The 25,191-nt window shown below is 45.2% G+C and overlaps 1 protein-coding gene and 1 non-coding gene across 7 annotated transcripts in view; one reads left to right on the plus strand and one right to left on the minus strand.

Annotated features, from left to right (window-relative positions):
- The window catches only part of ADPRM (ADP-ribose/CDP-alcohol diphosphatase, manganese dependent), a 381,091-nt gene that overhangs the window by 201,942 nt on the left and 153,958 nt on the right, over positions 1 to 25,191 (minus strand). For all 6 annotated transcript variants that reach the window (XR_012328492.1, XR_012328489.1, XR_012328490.1 and 3 more), the window contains exon 6: positions 3,677 to 3,743. The gene's annotated coding sequence lies outside the window, so the exon portion shown is untranslated. The remainder of the gene's footprint in view (positions 1 to 3,676; positions 3,744 to 25,191) is intronic.
- LOC141277437 (small nucleolar RNA ZL8) lies at positions 1,450 to 1,529 on the plus strand. Its single transcript, XR_012328863.1, has one exon. It is a non-coding gene; the product is annotated as a small nucleolar RNA ZL8 (small nucleolar RNA).

Raw genomic sequence — 25,191 nt, forward strand, 5'->3', positions numbered from 1 at the left:
GTCACAAGTATCAAAGAAATACCAAAGTATAGGGAAATTACACCTGGAAGGTGAGAAAGAATGTCGCCCACACACCATTCACGCCGTAAGTTGTAGGCATGGAGTGCTGTGTTGTATGTTGTAAATGTTCCAATACTCCTGCCCTATGTAGAGAAAGCCTGTCCCGCACAGATACACCTTTGAACGGATATTCTCTTCCTGGCATCCGCTAACAGACAGTGATTTTGACACCCTTTCATCCACTGGGAGCTCCCAGACAAGCAGCACACGCATGTACACACACAGTCTCTAATAATTTTTTACTGTCTCACTTTCAAAAATACATGAAAAGAATTGAAAGCAAGGACTCAAACAGATATAGGTACACCCATGTTCACAACAGCATCACTCACAGAAGGAAAACATGGAAGCGACCCAGGTGTCCATCAGCGGATGAATGGATAAACAAAATGTGGTATAGACAGGCAATGGGTTATTGTTCAGCCTTTATGAGGTATAACATTCTGACACCTGCTACAACATGGACGAACCTTAAAGTCATTATGTTAAGTGAAATAAGCCAGACACAAGAGGACAAACATTGTATGATTCCACTCACCTGAAGTACTTAGAATAGTTAAATTCATCAAAAGACAAAGTCGAATAATGGTTACCAGGGGCTGGGGGAGGGGGAAATAGGGAGTTACGGTTTAATAGGTACGTAATTTCAGTCTGGGATGATGGAAAAGTTCTGGAGATGGATAGTAGGGATGGTCGCCCAACAATGGAAATTTACTTAATTCCGCTGAATTGTATACCGAAAAAAAAATAGTTAAAATGGTAAATCCTACATTAAGTATATTTTGCCACCTTAAAAAGACATGGCCAGCAAAGGACAAGCAGACACTTGAGAAAGCCCTCTGAAAGAAAAAGAGCAAAACAAATAAATATAAGTAAGAAACCTGGATGATTCAGACACGACTAAAGGAGTAGAAGAAAAATCTGTAAATAGACTCTTTGGTGGAGTGAAAGGAGATACCGTCCCTACACGCTGCGAATTACAAAAATAACAGCACACTACCCAAATGGTCATTTCAAAAACAAAGAGAAAACTTTTGAAAATCAAAACATTTGATAACAAAAATTCAATAATAGAATATAAAGTTGGGGAAACAGTCCAGAAATGGACCAAAAGATCAAGAGGTAGAAAAGAGTGGAGGAAGGAAAAGAGGTTTTTTCCCAGAAATTACAATATCAAAATAGTTGGGCTTTCAAACCACAGGGGAAATAAAGAAAAGGAAATCATCAAAGGAAATAATAGGAAAGCACTTTTCAGAACTGAAAGCCAATAAGTATCCAGATTGAAGGGGCCCATAAAACACTCTGCAAGATGAATAACAAAAAGCCAAATAAGGCACACTGTTTTGAAATTTCAGAACCCCAGGGATAAAGAAAGGGTTCTAAAAATACCCAGAGGTAATGAGGACCTGGTTGGAATAGAGTTTCTGAGCGCTTCTCTGACGATCTTTGAAACCACCTGATCTACTCTTATGCTTCTTTCCACCCTGTGTGGCAACTCCCCTGCCCACCCAGACTTGTTTTTTTAAAAGTAAAATTGGTATATAACTACACTAAAAAATAAATTAAAAAATAAAAATACCCAGAAAGGAAAAAATAATGGGTTATATGCTAAGGAAAAGAAATCAGAAACACAACAAGCCTCTTATAAGCAACATCAGACACTGGAATATAATGGAGCAAAACCTTCAGAATTCTGGGGGAAAACTTACTGCCAGAACTTACTGCCTGGAATTTGATACCCATCTAAATCATAAATTGAATATGAGAAACAATACAGATGTTTTAAGACGTATATAAGGACTCAAAACTTTTCCTTGCCTTTCAGTCTTTCTTAGGAATCTACCAAGAATAAAAGGAAAGCTCTGAACATAACACAGGAAGTGAAGGAGTCCTAGGACAACAGCTGTGCTTTACAGTCTAATGCAGGCTCACATTCTGCAAGAAGACTTTTATGTCCCCGTTTTTCTTGACAGCTAAGCAGCAGCCACTTGCATTATCTCATCTAATCTTCTCCATGAATCCTGAAAAGAAGACATGATTTTTCAATCCACGTGGTTTAAAGGGTATATAGGCTGTAAGTCAGGAGAAGGAACAAGTTTTAAGACGAAGATAAGAACTTCTTTTTGAGATACACTCACACCAATATTCATAGCAGCACTATTCACAGTAGCCAAGACACGGAAGCAACCTAAGTATCCACTGACAGATGAATGGATAAAGAAGATGTAAGACATATATATACAACCCTCAGCCATAAAAAAAGAATGAAATAATACCATTTGCAGCAATGTGGATGGACACAGAGATTATCATACTAAGTGAAGTCACTCAGGCAGGGAAAAGCAAATATCATATGATATCACTTATATGTGGAATCTAAAAAATAGTACAAATAAACTTATTTACAAAACAGAAACAGAGTCACAGGCATAGAAAACAAACTTACGGTTACCAAAGGGAAATGTGGGGGAGGGGTAAATTGGGAGTATGGGATTAACAGATGCACACTCCTATATATAAAATAGATAAACAACAAGGATTTACTGTACAGCACAGGGAACTATATTCGATATATTGTAATAAACCATAATGAAAAATAATAGAAAAAAGAATACAGACATATACATATATATGTATAACCAAATCATTTTGCTGTATACCTGAAACTAACACAATATTGTAAATCAACTATGCTTCAATTTTTAAAAATAAATTTAAAAAATAATAATTTTAAAAAAGAACTTCTTTTTGATACATTGAACTTGACAACAATTGGATATATGTATCTGAAGCTTAGGACAGAAGTCTGGGCTGGAGACATGAATTTTAGGAGGAAAATGAAGGTATGAGAGGGGATGAAAAAAACCTACGGAAATCAACATAATTTTAAAACAAAGAGTTGAAAATTGTAAGAGAAATGATAATGAATCAGAGAACAGATCAAAGCTAATAGAATAAAAACAGTAATCAAAGATGTATCAGGGCTTCCCTGGTGGCGCAGTGGTTGAGAGTCCGCCTGCCGATGCAGGGGACACGGGTTCGTGCCCCGGTCTGGGAAGATCCCACATGCCGCGGAGTGGCTGGGCCCGTGAGCCATGGCCGCTGAGCCCGCACATCCGGAGCCTGTGCTCCGCAACGGGAGAGGCCACAACAGTGAGAGGCCCGCGTATCGCAAAAAAAAAAAAAGATGTATCAGAAGAAAGAATCCATGACTCATAGAAATACCAAAAGCTAGCAATGAAAAGGTTTTCTCCATGTAGCTGGAAAAATTAATGAAAAGAAACCAAGATCAAGAGTTGTCCTAGTTAAATGTGTTACACGAAAGAGAGAAAAGGAGAAGAAAGAGGAGGAGGAAGGGAAGTTTCCGGAGACCAAATGTTGGTTATCTTTTAAGGGAATCAACCTCCCTACTAGTCTCATGCTTTCAGTGAAGAGGAACTTCTGTGAGGATAACATTCCTAGCTTTTGTCTCCACCTCTACTAATTTCTTCGCCTAAGAGTAGTGCTTTATCTGATATTTGCTTCTGAAAGAGGGAACTGAGCTTGCCTGGCTCAGCTCCTACTCCTGTCTGGTCAAATTCATAAGCTATAAAAAGTATGCATCGTGTCTCCTTACCTGCCAGGTGGTAGGAGTCCAACCTCAGGTGGCGATGTGCAGGTGAACTGTGACTCTGCCCGTGATTCTGTCAAAATCAAGAGGAGAGACTATAAGTGCCTTTGGCCACAGATCTAAAATCACTTTCTCCAATCAGCTTTAAGAAATGCAACTGACATTTCGATCTTCCTTTCCCTACCTCCTGTGTTCTCAAGTTAATCCCCAAATTTGTAACCCAAGTTAGTCCTAATTTGGGAGGGAAAGAGGAAATAACCTAAAATACCAATGGTTACCCACAAAAGATTACCCATAACATTAAGTATGAGAAAACAATGACAAAGTTCGCAAACTGCTAGTTCTTAGGCAAAATATAACGTTGGTAAATGTTCTGTTTGGTGATTTTAGTTGGCATATACAACGTTTTATATGGCCATGTAATTAGGCAGGCATAAGATGTGATTATAACACGTCTTCCTCCAAGGCTGCCTCACATTCAGGTGTCCTGCATAACCTCTGTAGAGGTTGAGTTTGCTACCCCTGCAATAAAGCAGTGATGACAGAATCTGAAGTTAAATAGAATAGCTGTAGATCTCTAAGTACCTATATGGCTAGACTGCAAGCCAAATGCTGACTGAAAAAGCAAGCTGCAGAATAATGCATACAGTAGGGTATCATTTACGTATGTTTAAACACAACATATTTTCTGAATTGCTGTTATGATTCATATGAAAGGTTTTCTTTTTTCTTCTCTCTCTAGAACTTTCTAGAATCTTTTCTATACACTCATGTTCTGCATTTCATGATGGTATGTTTATGAACATGAGAGACAAAGACACTGACCTCACTGAGCTTACACTCCAATAGGTAATAAATTACAAACAGATGAATGCACATGTCATATGACAGGACTTTGTAACTTATAAAGAATAAATAAACCAGGGCAAGGGTTTCCTCCTCTTCTGGTGGTTTGTGTAGGGCAGAACCATCAAACGGGGAGGAGGGGTACACTGCTGAGTGGAATTGGACAAAACTTTCAAACTGCCTTTCCAAATGGCCATGCCGACTTATAATCCCAACGGTAGGATAATCTTCCCCTCCCCCCGCCCCATTTGATAGAAACCCGTTGTATCCATTTTCATTTCCTCCATTAAGTTGTGATTTGCCTCTTGATATTGTTTTCCTGTTGGGTTGTACAGCTGATTCGTGTTTCTCCTCCACAGACCCAATTTCTGGTTCCAAGTTCATCAGTGCTCCGACCACAGACCCCTTACTGGAAAGTGTCCGTGAAGCACTCCTCATGCTTGATGCAATCACCCAGGCTGTATTTCCATGCCGGCTCTGGGCCTCAGCAGGTGTCACCACTGATATCTTACTTAAGCCTCACCACATGCCGAAAGTTAAGTGGTAAGTATCTTCATTGCCCAGATAAGCAAACAGAGTCTAAGATGATGAATTACTTATTTCAAGGTGCCACAGCAAGTAATTGCAGAAGTCAGGATTCAAAACCATGTTTTTTTCATCTCTAAAGCTTGTGTTCATCTCCCTTAAATACTCTCATTGTCAGCCTTTGGGAGCAAAAGCTATTCTGCTACAGCACTGGCTATTTCAAAGTTCAACCTAATTTAGATTGGCGCTTGGTGTAGTTCACATAAATAAAGCCTTTGCAGTTGTCAACAGATCTTCTCAGATCATTTCCTACCTCAATCCATTGCTAAAGCTGTTTGGTTCCTGAAAACCTTCCATCCAGGTTCTAGGACCACCCTCTGAATTCTAGGTCTTCAGTTGCTCTCCATACTAGTTGACAGTAGCCCAGAATATTTCCATAAAATTTCCTTCAATTGTCACTTCTTTTAAACGCTATAAAACCAGGAAAGATGTCTAGGAGGGGTTTTTCTAGCTTCCAACATCATTTTCTTCTACACAAACATTTACATAAACATCAAAATGTCTGAAACCAAATTACATGTCAGCTACTTAGGTCCCAGACAAACAGTGATTACTTTTAAATCATGCAAAATTTAAGATCACAGAGTTCTACAACACTGAGGTCAGAAGGAATCACAGCATCCACCCAGCCCAAGGATGGCCAATAGAATGCATAACTGGAAGTGATGGCGAGAAAGCTGGAGTCCCATCTGGGCTCTGCAGGAAGGAGTGCTGTGATCCATTAGCAATGTCTGCCCTGGACAGCTACAGGAGTTCCAGGCTTTCGGGGCAGCTGTTGGGAAATGCTGATCCAAAATGAACACTAGGGCTTCCCTGGTGGTGCAGTGGTTGAGAATCTGCCTGCCAATGCAGGGGACAAGGGTTCGAGCCCTGGTCTGGGAAGATCCCACATGCCGCGGAGCAACTGAGCCCATGAGCCACAACTACTGAGCCTGCGCGTCTGGAGCCTGTGCTCCACAGCAAGAGAGGCCGTGATAGTGAGAGAGAGGCCCGTGCACTGCGATGAAGAGTGGCCCCCGCTCGCTGCAACTAGAGAAAGCCCTCGCACAGAAACGAAGACCCAACACAGCAAAAATAAATAAATAAATTTATTAAAAAAAAAAATGAACACTAAAACATCACCGAGCTCAACCAGTTAAATATGATTTGTCCCACTCCCACCAAAGCAGACAGCACCTTGACACGAAAATTTTAAAAGCCCAGCTCTACTGAAACCTCTTACAACTTTCTCAGGCAGTCGCAGTGAACTTAAAATCTCAATCTAAATATCCCATGATATAGTGCCTTTTTCTCAGAAGAAGAAATTTATTTTATTATATACACGTTAAAGTGGACTACAGAAACCCAAAGAGGAAACAAGAACACACAAACAATTTTTCAGTGATTCTGCTTTGCCTTGTTGAAGTAAGTTCATAAATACAATTTTTATTAGTACAAAAAAAAAAAAAATCAGTTGCTTTTAACCTCTTCCACCTCCCCAGGCAAGTAAATACTGAAAAAAAATTGTAAGGAATATTGGCTTGGAGGAGGGCCACTCAGGCCTGGGGTGTCCACACATCACCATGTGGCCCTACTGTCAGACGTGTGAAAAGGAGTATGTGTATTGTATATCGGTTTTCTCTAACCTTGTCCGAGGCATGCATTTTACGGAGGAAGAATCTGAAGCCCAGATAGACTAAGCCGTTTGTCTATACACACACAGCTAGTTAACGGCAGAACGAGGCTAAGACTCCACTTCTCCTGCTTGCTCGTTTAGCACTGTTAGCCTACACAGCCCCACGTGTAAATGACTCCCAGGCCGCCTACTTAGTCACCCATCACTCACCAAATACAAGGGTAGGAGGCACGGAATTGAAGCAGTACAACCTTGGGCAGCATCAAGATGCTCACAGCTGGATGGGAGGCTGGACCTGCAAACCGAGAGCTGCAGAGGACTCTCTGCCTTCCTGAGGAAGGCATTTGGAGAGCTCTGAGAATCCCCAAACTCACCCGTACCATTGCTTTTAAACCTCTTCACTACCCCTGCCAGGAGTGACCATCAACTTCCTTTCTGAAGCTTTTTGTTTGTTTTAACAAAGAAGCATCTTTAACACCTCATGATCGTTACTACGCACAAAGCAACGGAGAACCAAAACCAATCCGAGCTCTCTCCTGCCTTGTCGTCTTTGCCCTTGATGTGCCCTCCAGCAGGATGGTCCCCTCCCCCCATCTTCACATGGCGGCTCCTCTCTTCACTGCAAATCTCCCTCCTTCCTCTTTTTTTAAATTGTGGTAAAATATATGTAATACAAAACCTGCCATTTTTAAGTGTACAAATCAGTGGCATGAAGTACATTCACAGTGTTGTGTGACCTCCACCGCTGCCTCTTTCCACAACTTTTTCATCACCCCAAACAGAAACTCTGTACCCACCAAGAAATGACTCCCCCTTCCCCCTTCCTCCAGCCCCTGGTAATCTCTAGTCCACTCCCTGTCTCTACGAATTCGCCTTTTCTAAGTATTCATATAAATGGAATCATGCAATATTTACCCTTTTGTGTTGGCTTATTCATAATGTTTTTAAGATTCATCCACATCGTAGCATGTATCAGAATTCCATTCCTTTTTATGGCTGAATAATATTCCATTTTATGAATACACAACATTTTGTTTATCCATCCATCCACTGACGTACACGTGGGTTGCTTCCACCTTCTGGCTGCAGTGGGCAGGGCTCCTTTCCAATGCTCACCTCTCTCTCTCGCTTTTCCATCACATCACCCGGCTTTATTTTCTTCATAGAACATATCACCACATGCAATTAATTGTTTTGTTTATTCTTCTTCCCTCCCCTCATCCTCCTCCCAATGGTATAGTCCACGGGAGCAGAGAACCTTTTCATTGCCCACTTTATAGCCAACCTAGCATCCTAACATAGGGGCTGGCATATACTAGATACTCAAAGAATATTTGTCGAATGAATGAATAAAAAAGCAATAATGAAATGCATAGGTTAGGCAGGTGACCAGACTCACTAACTTGCTAACTAACTCCCGCCCCCGCCCCATCACAGAGCAGGTCATACAGACTCATACTTTAGCAACATGACAAACTACTCCATGTCATGGCTCTTTGGGATACGATGCCTAAAGCAGAAGTCACTAGTGTTAAATCCTCAATGCCAAATATCTACGACATTATATGGTTGAAAGTTGCTGTAACGGCAACGTGGGCAAAAAATCTAAGACACAGAAGTGCCAGTGAGTAAAAAGAAGTGGGAAGAAAAACGGAAAGAAGCTTTGTGCAGCTTTGTGCCCTGAAGAAAGGGCTGGTAACGTCCCTCTTACACCAGAAGAGAACCTCACTTAGCATAATTGGCCAGAGAGGCAGGTGGAAAAGTGGTCCAGCCTGGAGGGCTGTGGCACCACCTTCTGTTCTGGCAGCTCCCAAAGCCGTCACCTGATTTAACAGGTCTCTCTTTATCCCCAACGTTGAGGCCCACACACCTTCTCCCTGAGAGAGAATTCTGCCCACTGCTCTTTTCCCTGGGAGGGGAGAGAGAATTTCAGTTCATGCACATTGATCCCATTATCGCTTACTACATGGCTATTTCCTGGGGCAGCGAGATAATCCAAGTCTGCTCCTTCCCAGCACACGAGCATAAAACCGTAATATATGACATATTATGTCAGACACAGGTGCTGCCCAGCTCAGCATTCTGTCCCTGACACCCGGAGCAGGGAAGATTTTTTGAGCAACTCCAGTCCTTTTTTCACGTGACACACAGATGCCAAGTCCTGCTTTCCCGCCACAGAGTGCCGTCGTGTCCCTGCTTCTACTCTTCCTTTCTCTCTGGACCACCCGCACATCATCCTTCCTGGTTCCACTAGCAGATGCCCACTGGACTCTTGCAGTGTTCTAGGATGTCTGTTGGGAACCAGAAATTTAAAAATGAATGAGTTATGGCCCCCATAGGGTTCCACTGGACAGCAAAGGCAAGGACCACTTGACAGAGCGAGTAGGAACTACTTAGGCAGTGGGAAGATAGGGACCCATGGGGCAGATCTTGAAAGGTAAGCAGTGTAGAAAGAAAAGGGAAAAGGATGAGGCAGAGAAGTGTGGGCATAGTTGTATATCAGGGAGAAAAGCCTGGGGTTTGGGGGGCGGGGGGAGAAAGAGAGAGAGAATGAGAGAGAGCGAGAAGGAGGATATATGAGAGAGGGAATTAAATTTTTTCTAGAGAAAAAACCAGGAAGCAAAAGAGTCAGCAGTTACTCCTAGAAAGGTTAACTTTGGCAATGAATAATAACTCCTTCAAATAGAATCATGAAGGAAGCAAATATAAGTAAAAATATAGACAAATTGGGCTTCCCTGGTGGCACAGTGGTTGAGAGTCCACCTGCCAATGCAGGGGACACAGGTTCGTGCCCCGGTCCGGGAAGATCCCACATGCCACGGAGCAGCTGGGCCCGTGAGCCACGGCCGCTGAGCCTGCGCATCCGGAGCCCGTGCTCCGCGACAAGAGAGGCCGTGACAGTGAGAGGCCCGCGTACCGCGCAAAAAACAAACAAACAAACAAAAATTTTTTTCTAGAGAAAAAACCAGGAAGCAAAGGAGTCAGCAGTTACTGCTAGAAAGGTTAACTTTGGCGATGAGTAATAACTCCTTCAAATAGAATAATGAAGGAAGCAAATATAGGTAAAAATACAGACAAATTAAGAAGACCAAGGGGCATACATGACATAGATCGTCTCTGAGGGTCTCCATTATCTCTGCAGAGCCCCAGCTTCCCCCATAAGCTGGGAATGAGGAGATGACGGTGGGTTGGGTGGAGTGAGTGGAGGTCAGGGGCAGCCGCTGAAGGGAAAGTAAGAGAAGGTCAACTAGAGATAATTAAAAGATAAGCGAGCAGCAGTGGCAGCCCAGCAGAGGCTGAGAGGCTCATAAACGTGTAATGGAACCACTTCAGCATGGTGATGTGATTTTCCCCAAGTATTGTCCAGCAGCCCCAGGCCAGGGAGAGTGAAAACAAGCATTTGGATTGACACAGCACTGGGGATGGAGGTGCAGCTGTGGAAGGAGGTCAAGGAGCTGAGGGTGAGGAAGGATTGGATGAGAGGGCCCTCGAAGACATGGGTGATTAAATCTAGCCTAAGAAGGGGAGATGGGCAAGGCCAAGAGAGGTCTGACAGCCTGCAAAATCAGGTGTCAAATATATCCAGCACGTAGCCATTAGGCTTTGTATTAGTCAAGGTCCTCTAGAGACACAGAACCAATTCCTTATAATAAGTCTCATTATAAGGAACTGACTCATGCAATTATGGACGCTAAGAAGTCCTGTGACCTGCCGACTTCAAGCTGGAGCCCCAGGAAAATGGCGCTGCAGTTCCATTCCAAGTCTGAAAGCCTGAGAACTGGTAGAGCCAGGATTGTGAGTCCAAGGCCACTGCCAGGAGAAGACCAGCGTCTCAGTTTAGGCAGCAGGCAGAGAGAAAAAAGGCTACCTTCCTCTGCCTTTTTCTTCTATTCCGGCCCATGCATCCATGCCCATGGGCACTGGATGATGCCCACCCATACTGAGGAGGGCCATCTGCTTTACTGAGTCCACAGATTCAAATGCTGATCTCTTCTGGGAACACCCTCACAGGCAGAAATGATATTTAAGCAGATATCTGGGCATCCTATGGCCCAGTCAAACTGGCACATAAAGTTAACCATCACAAGCCTGGTAACAGTAGCTCTTATTGTAATCCCAGGCATGTATGCACCAGGCATGGTTCCATTGGGTCCTCTCTCACTTTACGGGAAAGTAACTACAGCGCAAGGAAGTTAAGTCACTCTGGACTTGACTAACCCCACAACTCATGTTCTTAAACATCTGGCCCAAAGAGGTTGTAATGCTAGATTTCTGAGCATATTGTTTTGTAGGCTGAGCCGTCCCAAGTGATGAACAAGGTGTAGGAGGTGGCAGTGGACGTGGATTGCTGAGGTGAATGGAAGTTGAGTCATTGGGGCTGAGGACGTCAGAGCAATCTGTGACTGCAAAGTTGAATGACTCAACAACAAGGGTCAGAGGGCCAGGAGTCAGGGACCTCAGAATCGCAGGAAAATTTAACTGTCCAGAAGGGTTCAAGTGAGGAAGAACCAGCCTGAAGCCAACTGGAAAAAATTTTGCAAGGGCCGTGGAACCTCTGAAATTTGGCAAGAAGTGGCATCTCTCCCTTTGAAAGGTTCCCAGTTGGGTCAGGGGCTCCCAAGACCATCCTCAGGTTCAGTGATTCACCAGAAGGACTCACAGAACTCAGGAAAGCTCTGACACTCATGGTTATTGTTTATGACAGTGAAAGGATACAGACTCAAACTTGCAAAGGAAAGAGGTACAGAGGGCAGAGTCCAGGAGAAACCAGACATGGCCTTCCAGCTGCCCTCTCTCAGTAGAGTAGCCCAAACAGGACGTAATCCTCCCAGTAATGATGTGTGATAGCACCTGGGAAGTACTGCCAGCCAGGGAAGCTTACCTGAGCTTTCAGGTCCAAGGTTTTTCTTGGGAGTCAGTCACCTAGGCATGAGATACCCACATGACTGACCTTAGCTACCCTGTCTTCAGCAGTTCCAGAGGTCAAACTGATACAGCATGGCCCAGGTCCCCAGGCAAACAAAGGCACACATTCATTATAAATCACAGTGTAGCCATAAACTATCTGGGGTAGCCCAAGGCCCCAGGTATACAAAAACACTCTTATCAAGCAGAATACTCCGAGGACTTAGAAGATCTCTCTGGTCAAGGGCCAGTCCTTTCTCTGGAACGTGCAGGGTTGAAGCACCCCAAGCCCTCTGGGCTAACCCTTTACAGCACACCAGCACCAGAGACCAATAAACCTGATTTGTGATGTGAGACACCCATTCTGGCCCAGAACACCACAGAGACCTCCAGGGATCAAGGATGACCCAGTCACTTGCAGGTAAACTTTGCATTTAAAGCTAGAATATTATCCTTTGAGTTTTGGGTTCACAATGAGCTCAGCCTCTGAGGCTGATCCAAGGACTTTTCTACTTGAGACCATCCTATGCTCTCTCTGATCAAGGCTCAACTCTCCCAGTTAACATTAAAAAGAAACAAGCAAATGAATAAACTGACAACTCTCACGCCCAACCTTGGAAAACAAGTGAACAGGAAGTCTCTGATGTCCACTAGACACACACAAACACACTGCAGTGAGGACCAAGAGACTTCCTCTCTACACTGTGTGCTGGGATCCTGTTCCTAAGAGCCCTGTGGATAGAACGCTCCCAGATCCAAACGCCAGGCTGAGAAAGCAGCCAGGAAGCAGCTGGTGTGCCTTGGTCTAACTCTGCAGTGGGTTCACTGGACACAACTGGGTTGGCCATTCTTTGGCCTCTAGAGGGTACAGTGAGCAGCAACTATCACATTCTCCTGGGTGCACAGGCTTGTAAAGAGTTGAAATAGAGATGGAGGCAGAGATAGAGACAGAGAGAGAGATGGAAATAGAGGTTTCAGTGGACGTTTTTACTAGCATAGCGTTTCTGTCATGCACTTGCCTTCTGATACGCCTTGTTTTCATCTGTGTAAGATTTTATTCTTTTTTTATTGAAGTGTAGTTGATTTACAATATTGTGTTTCAGATGCACAGCAATGTGATTCAGATTTTTTTTGGGGGGTTTTTTTTGCAGATTTTATTCCATTATAGGTTATTGCAAGATATTGGTGTGATTCCCTATGCTATATAGTACATCTTTGTTGCTTATTTATTTTATGTTTAGTGGTTTTAGTAGGGAAGAAAGTAAGTGGATCCTTTGCCCCTGGCATTCTAGACCACGGACAGCACTCAGCTCATCCTCTTCCTGCTGTAGTCCCCTTGTAGATCTCAAATCAGACAAGTGCTCCCTGTTTATTACACACGATGGGTAACCCTGCTGCGGAAGGATACTTCTATTATGGAGGTAAAACCCATGGGAGTTTGGCTGGCTACTCCTTTATCTCTACCTTCTGTTGACCAACTGTGAGACTGTTCTATTCCAAATGCCTTTGAGGAAGGTTGTCACAACGGTGAAGAAGGGAAAAAAAGTAATAAATCCATGCTCAGCTTTCACATTTCAAAATGAATGTTTGAACCCAAGGCAGAGGCAAAAGCCTGAGAAAGGGATATTGGAGTTGCAAAGCAGAGCGCATAAAAACCCAGCACAGAAAGCTTATTTCCAAAAAAGTAAGCAAGAAGAATTCATGATCGGTTAGAGCCAGTTTTACCACCTCTCATATTATATTAAAATCCCCTAAAGTGAGAAAAGGGGGAAATTATGAGTGGTCCTGAGGTGGGGGTCCTGTCTTGCCCCTTTGAGGTCAGGTCTATAGGGATGGAGGAGTACCGTAAGTTCAAGAGCAGAAGGAATCACAGCTTCCATGCTGAGCAGGGCCTTGGGACTCTCCACCCGTATCTTTCCATGGAGCCACAGGGATGGAGAACCGACTCCAGGGTCTAGGGAAATGGGCCTGACCCATCAGGCTCCACATGGGAAGGCGAGAGACTGAATGCTTCTCATGCAATCTTTAGGGCTGGTGGGCCCTAGTGGCCCCTGGTCAGCTCGTGGAGATTCAGAGTGACCTTTATGGACTAACCACTAGGGAAAAGATGAAGGCTCAGACATCCCAAAGGAGCCTGGCAAGGACAAGCAGGGCCAATGAGAGTGAGGCCATAGTGGTAGCTGTAGAAGAGAAGACGTCATGGCCTAGAACCAAACGCCACTCCAACGCCTGGACAGCCCTCAAGTCTCCTGGAAATTCGGTTCAATCATGGAGGAAAGAAGAAAGGGGAGAACTGTGAATGAATCGAGAAAACCTTGAACTGGTTGAGTTTGTCTTGGAATGACTACCATTCAGTTTCCATGGACAGAGGTGTGGAACTGGAGACAGAACCCAAATTCAGTTATGCAAAAACAAGAGCCTTACCCTTTACTTTGCAAACCTGAGTTGGAGGTCTATGGAATGAACACTTAACAATATTTTAAACTCCTGAGAGCCAAAGATGTGAGGACAGGTAGGTCAGTGATAACAGCAAGAGTAGCAGGCTGTATATAAATCTTTGTATATAAATTTTATATAAATGTTTAATGCTGTATATATAAATTCTAGTTTGTGCAAACCAAAATTTGGGGTGCATTGTTCTGACCATGGAACAGATGTGAATGGGACCTGCCCCTGAAAGTGGGAAATGTATGTGCCTAGGTCATCTTCTTTCTGTATCAGGAATGCAGCCATCCCTGACCAGGGGACAGATAGTGTGACTGTGCTTTTCAAAAGGGGAGCTATGTATGTGCCACTTCTGGGTATGTGAAGCCATCTCAGAGATGCAGTCTGGGCCCCCAAATGTTGGGATGGCTGGAAAAATTTAAGGATCAAGTTCAAAGTCCTTAGTATGGCAAACAAAGCTTTTCACGATGGGGCCTTTGCTCTCTTGACCAGTCCCTTGGGACTCCCTAGCAGCCCCACAGTCAGGAAAACCACCAGGAGGGCTCTAAACCCACCATATTGTCTTGCCCCGGGGCCTTTGCACAAGCTTCTCCCTCTGCCTGAATGGGCCTGGCTATCTCTACGTATCCTTCACGTCTCAACTTGAACTTACGTCTTCCAGAAAGGCTTCCCGAATTTTCCCAAATTGACTTAATTGTCCTTCCATGAACTTCCATGGCATCCTGAGTGAACCCCAGTTGTGCCACTTATCAGGCTGTATTTAACTGTCTGTTTCCCTATTTATCTCCTCCACTAGACTGTCAGCTATTTAAGGGCAAAGGCATGTCTTGATCATCATTGTATCCTGGAACCTAAAGCAGCACCTGGCCATGAGAAGGCGCTCCACAAACACTTGTTACTTGTCAAGGTTGATGACTACTGGGGAAGGAGGCATCTGGACCATTTTAGAAAACCCAAGCTGATTGGGCCACCTCCCTCGGGGAAATGGCCGCAAGCAAAGAGACATCAGAGTCAGAGAGCTGTGGCCAAAGAATTTTTCTTCACTTGTTCCCAGGGGAAATTACTGCTTTGAGCAGCAATGCTTTAAACCTGGTTCTCAAAGGAAGAGAAACCTCCCTGGGCTGGTAACTCACATCAGCAAATGCACAGCTGCCCTCTCTCCAGTCTGTCTGTGCTTCTTCAATCAGGCAGAACATCCCCATCCTTCAGACCACTGTTCTCAGTCTGGGCTTTTGGGGATTCATTGTGTCAGCATCCCCCGCGGCTCCCACTCTGCTCAGGGTCTTTTCTTGTGAATGCCCTGAACAGAAATACTCTCTTTAGAACCTTCTCAGCGGAAGGCTCCATGCCAGGCACTTGCATGAAGAACATTATATTTAACCCTCACAAAAACATTGTGAGATAAAACCATTACCCTCAGATGTAGACAGGCAAAAACTGAGGAGGTTAAATAATTTGCTCAAGATCCCAGCTACTGAGAGACTGAGCTGTTCTCAGGGGGAAAAGAATAACCTCCGTCACGAGACTGTTTAATTTTTTACACTGCTGTCACAGAAAATGCAAAACTCCACTTCCTGTTCCCGAAAGCTCTGGGTGGCAACACACACACACACACACACACACACACACACACACACACACACCTTGAAGAATCCAGCAGGTGATAATTGGTGTTGCTACAGCATGAAAGAATAAGGGAGCTGTGAAATTCTCCACTATCCTGGGAAAGAATCAGGCACTTTTCTACTTTGATAACCACGGTATTCTCAAGCATAAGGTAAGGGTTTAAGCCATAGTTTCCCATGCTTCTGATGTAAGTTTAAAATTTCCAGGAAGAGCAGAATATGTCAATTAATTAGGTCTTTGTTTTGTTTTTTTTAAGAGATGATGTAAGTTGTTTACTCTCATTAACAGCCAGGAAGAGTCCGAGTGCTGTCCACTGGCCTCACATCGATATTCCAGGCACTCATTAATCATTCACAGATTCCTTTACACTCTGCACATGCCCTCAGATGGCCCTTTACCCAGGTTGGGTAGCTCGAGTTATAAATGCCAGTGCCTGTAGGAGAAGCAGACCCATAGCACGAATGTTACAGCCCCAAGGAGCACACGTGCAGGGGTCCCTAGTGACTCAGAGAGCATGTGCTCTGTCTGCAGGGGGCGCCACGACTCAACTGCAGCCAACTGTTGCCATGTAGGATCCCAGAGTCCTTGTGGCTGGGTCTCCTGATTTTCCACAAAAAAGTCGTTAAGTCTGGAATTTTACACGAAAGTTCCTGATCACTATGAGAGCCAAACAGCATATGCCTGTGGGTAACTTTCCATCCAGTCTGCGATCCCTGGATTACTGTCTACAGCAGTGCTGTCCGCTAGGACCCGGGACTTCGATGAGCTTATCAGAGTTAACCCAAGAGCAGACAGCCGTGCAGCCACGGGGTTGATGGCAGCGGGAGGGCTTCGTGTCTGACGAAATCGTGAGCGTCGAGCCAAGGAAAATAGGAACTATCTGTCCCATAAGAAAACGACAACGCTCAACAAGTCCTTATGGCCTCGATTTTAACATCTTTGGTAATTCCGCAGCAGTAGCACCTGCTCAGGCAACGAGAGAGGCGGCTTTGGGAACATTACATGACACCTTTTATCTCAGCTCTGGGTGAGGTGAGCTACAAGTACAACTATCTACAAGCAACACAATCACAGGTACAGAGCCGTGATGAGATGCCTGGTGCAATTCAGAGGATATCTGAGCAAGGGATTAAACAGGCTTCCAGAAGGGTAGTGTGAGGTGTTGGAAGAGGCTGGGCTGGCGGGAAAACTCATGTGTTGATCCCCAGAAGCATCTTTCGTTTGATGTAGAGGGGTTCTCCTCCCACCAAGCATACGATGCTAGTCGCCAGGGACAGAGCCTTGAACCACGCTAATGACTTCCACTGGCAGAAGTGAAGAGGGAGCCCCGAGTTCTGCCCTGTCCAGGCAATATCTCCCCTCACCCAGCCGTGCCCTTCCCCAGCCGACCTGCAGGAAATCCCAGGGCTCCCTGTCCCCCTTCCTTCTTACCTGGACCCCAACAGGACTGATTCCACCTGGCTTTTGATCTCTGCTCACTTCTGCACAGGAAGCCCTAAGGCTTCCTAAACTCAACCCTCATCACCCTGCTTCTCCTCGCTTAAACCTCTGTCCATCTCCTAACCTGACTACCCCTAACTCCCCAGATCCTCTCATTGTGTCCTCTGGAACTCATGGTCCATTATCAGCAAAATCTCTGTATCTTCGGTTGTATCTCTAAACATTTTATTCACCTTTCTGTCCTAACAGAACAAGGAGCCTGCTCCAGAACAAGGAACCGAGCAGAAGATTAATTTTAAAAATAATCATATTATTAGCAAAAACTAGTATACACACTTAACCATGTTCTAGGCACTGTTCCAAGCACTGTACCTGTATCGATTCCATTAATCTTCACAACAACCCCATAATTAAAGCCATTACCACGCCTATTTTCTGATGAGGAAACTTAGGCATGGAAAGGTGAATCGATTAGCCTAAGTTCATGGAGTTAAAAAGCAGGAGAGCAGGAATACAGGATTCGAATCAAGGCAGTTGAACTCCAAAGCCTGCGCATGGAACAACTGTGATACACTGCATCACAGAATCGTCTTTGGTAGAAGAGAAGATGCCTCCAAAAAGGGGCAATCTGGGCCACCCCAGGCAGGCAGCACTAGGAGTCCAAACCTGTTTGGCTCTAGAATCCACCACTAAGAAAAGCTCCAAACTCCTGCTAAGGACACGGCTTCCTCTGTCATCCTCTCAAGAAGTGCTGTTTTTTTCATTCCCATACCCCTTGTTCCACTAGGTCTTGGGAGGCGGGGGGTCCTCCCTGCTCTTTGTTCATCTTCTATACCATTGCTCCCCACTACTCTTGGTTTTGAAGGTCATACTGCCAGACTGAATATTCCACTATGCCTTCTTATAGTAGTCACATCCAAAGACCCCGGGTTGCTCCCCTCATTCCTGCAAGATCTGAGCACCTGCCCATTGTCAGTTCTGATCTCAGGAATTTCACTTTCCACTGAGAAAACCCTTGCAATGCCCTTGACTTGTAGTTCCACGACCTCCTCTCTTCCCATTCTAACTCATCCTAACTCGGCCACTCCCTCCTATGGCCACACCCTAGACCTTTCCATACAGGTCATTCAGTCCTCCATTATCTTAATTCTAAGGATACTACTTTCCAACCACTATCTGTCATCTTTAGTTTGCCAGTTCCAAAAATGATTGACCCCTGTCTAACCACCTGATCATTACCACCTTTTTACTATCCCTCAATTCCTTCATATCCTTACCTTTTTCTTTCTTACCCTGCTTACATTCAAATACACAATATTATCATGACTCTCTAGCATGCACTCCAAATCCTTTCTTCCTCTCTCCCTAATACTCACCTGAAAAAAACACAACCCTTCTTAAATTTCACCCTAACTATTCTGAATCTTCATCCAAGCACCTGAGCTTGCTCTGAAGAGAATTTCACAGCCTCCCGCCAACTCATCTACCAACTTCAGGGCACTATACTTTGTCTTCCCTTGAATTACCATGGATGAATGGAAAGGCTCCTCTCTAAGGCCAGCCCCTCTGTTTGAATCCCATAGCCTCATTCTCTTTTCAATACCAAAGTCATTATCAGTCAATCATCCCCTTCCCTGCATCATTGGATTTTCCCTCTCTTCTTGATCATTTCCATCAGCTATAAAAAAAAGCCTTCCTGCCCCTCCAATCCCTTCCTGCTCCCACCCGATTTCTCTGATCTCCTTAACTACAGTTGTTTCCACGTTCTCTCCTTCCCTTTTCTCTTGAACCCAATCTTCCCTGAATTACTGCCCCATCACTCCACCATAGTTCTCACCCAGGTCATCAATAACTTCTAGTTTACCAAATCCAATGGTCAATTCTCAGTCTTCACCTTACGTAGCCTCAGAAACATTTGACAAAGTTTGTCCCTCCTTTTTCTCTGAAACTTTTCTTTGACTTGCTTCCAGGATGCTCTTCTCTCTAGGTTTTCCTTCTACATCACTGACTGCTTCTTCTTGGTCTTCTCTCCTGGCCCCTGCCCATATCCCAGACCCCAAAACTTTGGACTCGGCCTTCAGCTTTCTTTTATCTGTCAACCTTCCTGTCCAGGGACCTCATGCAGTCTCATGGCATTTACACTGGTGGCTTCCACAATTCTGTCTCCAGCTGGACCTCTCCCCTGAATTCCAGACATCTCAGCGCAACTGTACATCTCAGTTGGATTTCTAATAGGCACCTCAAACTCTACATGAACAAAACCCAACTACTGATTTGTCCCCAATGCGCACACACACAGACACACACACACACACACACACACGCATGATCTTGCACAATTTTCAGTAATTAGTACCTCAATGCTTCCATCCAAAACCTTGAAGTCATTCTTTCCTCCTCTCTTTTCCCCACTCCCAACACTCAAACAACAAATCCTGTAGATGATGCTGGGAAAGGAGGCCTCATGCACAGTCTTTTAACCCACACTTGGCCACAGAAAATGAACCTTGGGCCTGGAACACTTCCTTACCAAGAGATGGAGCCCCTACACCCTGTGCCAGGCTTATCACCTTGAGCGGGAATATCTTTTCGTGTTTCATGCACAATGACTGTTCCTTTGTTCCACTTAAGCATGCACGTCAACAGCCCTCAGGCATACCCCCAGCTTTCAGTATTTCAGACAACATGGGGGAGAGGTTGGGGTCCTTCCACTGTGGCACTAGAGAGATGTGTAGGCCAGTCGTCCTGTGTCAGCTGCTTGTGGGGACCTGATAGCCATGAGGGACCGACACACACCACTGGATCTGATCTCTCTCTGTCTCTTCCCTATGTAAGTAAAGCGTTATTCCATCCAGAGCCTGACTATGCTGTGTTTTCCTTGGCGACTCCAATACCAAGATGCAATGGGAAGAAGTGTTTAGAGTCCTCCTCTGGGACTGATAACTGATGCCTGGTACTTTGCTCAACACTTTATCTTCCGAATCTGTACAGCATCTGCTTCTTACCACCTTAGTCCAAACTACTCTCACCTGGACTGTGACATAGCACATCCTTGCCTCCACCTTTGCCCCCATGACAGTCTGTTCACATGGCAAACAGAAAAATACTTGAATTCTGCTCAAAAGTAGCTTCCAGTCGTGCTCAGAGTAAGAGCCAGGGCCACCTCTGACCCTCTCTGATTTCATTTTCCACCACTCGAGAACTGGATCGCTCTGCATCAGCAACATTCACCTCCTTGCTGTTTCTTGAATCTACCAAGCATGTTCCAGCCTCAGAGCCATTATACGTTCTGTTCCCTTTTCCCAAAATGCTCTTCCTCCAGATACCTTCATGACATGGTCCCTCACTTTTTTCAGGCCTCTGCTTGAATGCCACTACACCACCACATTTAGTAGTAACACCCTTTATTCCCATCCCTGGAACAAGAATGGGTATTCTAGGAGACAGGCTAGACTCAGAATAGTGGCTGGAATGTGTACAGGTGAGTTACAGTTATTTGTGGAATGAATGATTCCTGTCCTCATGGAGCAGTAAGCAGACAAGCATTGAATAATTGGTGACATATAAATCACATTGCTGTGAATGATAAGTACAGAATGAATGAAGGGTATATAGCTAGCATGTTCAAGGTCCTATGATAAAAAGGATCATGGTTTCCAGACCCTAAGTTGTGTTAAGTCCTTAAGGATCAGATTGATGCCTTACTTACCTCTGTTTAAAAAAAGAAAAAAAAAAAAAAAGTATGGCATAGACATGCCCAAATTAACTTGTCCTAGGAATTTCCATATTCTCAAGCATTCACTTAACCAGATCGTTCCACCTCTGCTTTTAGCTACATGCAAGGCAGCTTCAGGGAAGATGGTAAAAGAAAGAGGAAACCCCATGCGTCCAACCCTGTAGTACTCAACATTTTCAACAGGTGTAACCATGTCCCCATGGTATGCTCAGGCCCAGGAAAGGTTGGACAGGACCTCCAGCATCGTGTGCCTAGAATAAGCCTTCCCTGTGTCAGATTGAAGGTACCAACAGACACATGGAAGAAGAGGAATGGTCCCATTCCATTTGTGATATCAAAACCTCAAGAGTAAGAAGTGTGCACCTTATACAGTGCGGCACCTAGTGAGAGCTTGATCAAGGATGGATGGATGGATGGATGGATGGATGGATGGATGGACAGAAGAACGGGCAGGTGGATGGAAGGGTGGATAGCAAATTAAGAAGGTGACAGATGGTTTGCTTCATTTCCCCACCTTGGTTCCTTGCCGTGCCCTGTGGAACAACAAGGAAAATTCAAGAAGAATCTACATCAGCCTAGTGATTAGATTCTCAATTCCCATATCTTGGAGTTGGAATACTAGGGAAGGAACTTTTCACACTCTCTCCAAATAGCATCCGTCTCTTCTTGGACCTTAGTAATTAGGACATCATCTTGGATTGACTTCCCAAAGATCCTGGGGCTCAAAACCAGCTCATTATGCCATTGGTCATCATCATCTCTTGGCCAAAATAAGCACTTAGGGAGCACGTACTCTACGCCAGACAGGTTGATACGTGTGTAATGCAGATCATCTCATTTAATCTCACCCTCCTCCCACCTTATAAAATAAATACTTACCATTTCTATTTACACATTGGGAAACAGAGACTCACAGAAAATAAGCAAGTTGTTCAAGGTCACAGCTAAAAATGTGACAGGACCAAGATCCAAACCCAAATCTGACCCTGGCTCGTTCCAAACGACCACACTACTGCCCCCACAGGCACCATCTCTGTGCCTAACGCTGTGTGTTATGCATTAAACACATGATCTCAAGGGATCTAATCCTCATGTCAACTCTCAGCCACTTTTTCCAGATGAAAAAACTGAGTCTCAGAGAGGTATGTATAAGCCAGCTGCTGAAAGTCCTAGTGCAAGTGAGTGGCACAAGTGGGTTTCACCCAGGGCTGTCTGATGTCAAATTCCTCATTTTATAAAAGAAGAAGGAGAAGAAAAGAAGACCAAAAACAAAAAAAACAAAGGTATAGTGAAATGCTGAAGGTCAACATCACTAATTAGTAAGAAAAGTGGGACTTGAATCAACACTGTCACCCTCACAGGAGCGTGGCAGTGCCCTCCAAGAAGTGTGTCCTGTGCCCACCCCTGACCCCTGCACGCTGGGATGTCCCTTTGTGATGCTGCCTGGGGCTGAGCCGGGTTCCTAGTGGAGACAACCCTTGGCCGGTCTTTCCCGAGGACAGGGCCCAAGTCAGGCAGCCACGGAGCCAGGAAAGGGTGGGGATTCCGCTCTGTTTCTGGGTCATGCTCATTCCCCATGAGACTGCAAAAAGGAAGCCACCTAAAGGCAGCATCCACCGGCCGAGCACTTGACCCAGCAGTCACTGTGTTGGCCTGGGGGATGGAGCGTAAAGCATCAGCTGGATGTGAACCACGTTTATCTTGTTCTTTGTGCCCCAGAGTGTGTGCAGCTTACTTTCTCCCTGGAGGTGCAATTATTTAACGAAGTGCCGAAGCCTGGAGAAGGTTGCACATTTTAATCAAAGCACCAAACGAGCGAGTCTAGATGACTTTCCAAAATGTATCAGAGGTGAATTTTGCACAGCAATGTCTGGGTATCAGGTAATTAAGTGAAAAGGGGAATAACTTCCCAAGGGGTGTAAACGAACACACCGAGTCAGTCTCACTTCAGTGTTATGCTGAGTAGGGAAAATGGATTTCTGAGTGGACAGCGACCCAGGACTCCTTCAATGTCAAGTCCGGCTTTGTGGGGCGGAGAGCCCAAGAGCAGAGCTGCGGGGCCACGGCGCCCCCTTCAGGTTGAGAGGGGGAAAAACAACCCTTGGAGAGAACCTTGTCCCACGCCCTCCAGTCAAAGGGGAGGGGGAAGCCTGCAGACCCCAAAGGCAAAGTGAATTTCTCAAGGCCATATGACACGCAGGGGCAGAGCTAAGACCAGTCACTGGCTTTCTGAGTCCTAGTCCTGTGTCACCTCCTGTCGACTAGGCCAGTGCTACGCAGAAGTCAGCTATTAATAACGAAAACAATAATAATGACAATAACTAACACGGTGATAGCTGACACGTATGCGTGTATATGCCCCGTGCTGTGCCTCATGCCTTGTATCCATTAACTCAGTAAACTCTCCCAAGGACCTCATGGAGAACTAAGAGTATCCCCAGCTTAAAAGTGAAAAAAATAGAGGCAGAAAGAATTGAAGAAACCAGCCCTAAGTTACACAAGTAGAGAGAGTCATAAGCGGGTATTAGACACAGACCCCCTACATGTCATCTAGCTGAACTTGGGCCAGCCCTGGGTTCCACGGTCTCTGGGTGTCCAAATCCTACCCCGGGTTCCTAAGGTGAGTCTGAGCCCTTCTGCCTCCAAGGCCGTGTTTCCAAATCTGCTGTCTGTGTTTGGGACCACACTTATCCTGGTGAGCAACTGGGTCTTCTTCTCAGTTCCCACAAAAGCATAACAAAGACAAACGACAAAAGCAGAACAAACAAAATGCAGGATGCATTTGAGCGTGCTGTAAACTTCAGGGTCACAAACACAGAACACGTCCTGGTAATCTACCGAAAACCACTTACTAGGCATTTTCTGCAACGGCCCAGAGATTTTTTTATTTTTTTTATTTTTTATTTTTTTACTGGTTTCTTACAGGGGTTTCTTGCTCTTTTCTCTGATGTGTGTCTCAGCTGTGGTTTGCCGCCCCAGGTCTTATCTCCTCCCCTTACTCCACTGTCTCGCGTCCCCTTGCTCTCTCCTTCCTCGTGAGGTGAAAACAAACAATTCGTTTCCTCCGACATCCATGCCCTCAGGGTCTCGCCTTCTGCCCTGGGCAGCTTATCAAGATATTTTCTTGGACTGAGGCAATTTCCTTCTCTGAGAGGGATTCTGGAACTAGCTGCTAAGAAAATGCATTATTCACTGTGTGACACCAATAAATATGAAGTCTCCACTTGCATTTCTTAAGCTCACATGTATGTTCATTTGCACAGCATATGGTTTCTACATGACAACCCACCCGGGAAACCAGGTAAGTCAAACATATTCATATATTGTGTTTCCTCTAAAGCTTATCCTTCCTTCACTTGCACCCCCAAGATCTCATCATGATGGAAACTTGATTCTGGCTGAGGCTGAAGGCTGTCCCCCCCACCCACTGACCCCGACCTCTGAGCAGCAGCTCTCAGAGAGCGCAGACAGTGAAAGCTCCTTGAGGGTAGAAGCCTCTTTGGTTCAATTCTGTCTCCCCAGAATCTAGCACCGAGATTGCATACAGAAGGCACTCATTCCCTCACTCGTTCATTCATTCAGCAAACATCTGCTGAGTACCTGTTATGCTCCAGGTCCTAATCTAGGCTTTACAGATATAAGAATAATGAAGGGCTTCCCTGGTGGCGCAGTGGTTGAGAGTCCGCCTGCCGATGCAGGGGACACGGGTTCGTGCCCCGGTCCGGGAGGATCCCACATGCCGCGGAGCGGCTGGGCCCGTGAGCCATGGCTGCTGAGCCTGCGCGTCCGGAGCCTGTGCTCCGCAATGGGAGAGGCCACAACGGTGAGAGGCCCGCGTACCGCAAAAAAAAAAAAAAAAAAAATGAAGATGTCGTCCCTAAACTCAAGGATGAGTATATATTGGAGGTTCTTGAAATTTGGGGTATATGGGTTACAGTGGGAAATTGTCCTGAAATCCTCCTTCGAGAAAGCAATTGTATTTTGGCACACAGTCCTTGGTAGGTAGCTGCACTGGCCCCAATTCTTCACTTTCTTCTGTCTTATGCCCTTGGCCATGTAGCTCGGCAGGACCTTCCACCATGGGTGGGGTGGGGTGACCTGCCCCACCACTTGGCTTTGAGCTCATCCTCAGACCTTGCTTTGGACAAAGGGGTGTCAGTGAGAATGACACAAACAGAACTTGGAATGGGCTTGCACTTTAGGGCATGTTATCTCACACTGCCCCCACCACCACGAGAAGGACAAGCCTGGACCAGCTCTCTGGCACAGAAGGGAGAGGAGAAACACGGGACCGGAGCCCAGCCACCCCAGCAAAGGCCAACT

This window comes from Tursiops truncatus, chromosome 20 (assembly GCF_011762595.2).
Source record: "Tursiops truncatus isolate mTurTru1 chromosome 20, mTurTru1.mat.Y, whole genome shotgun sequence".
Lineage (NCBI taxonomy): Eukaryota > Metazoa > Chordata > Mammalia > Artiodactyla > Delphinidae > Tursiops > Tursiops truncatus.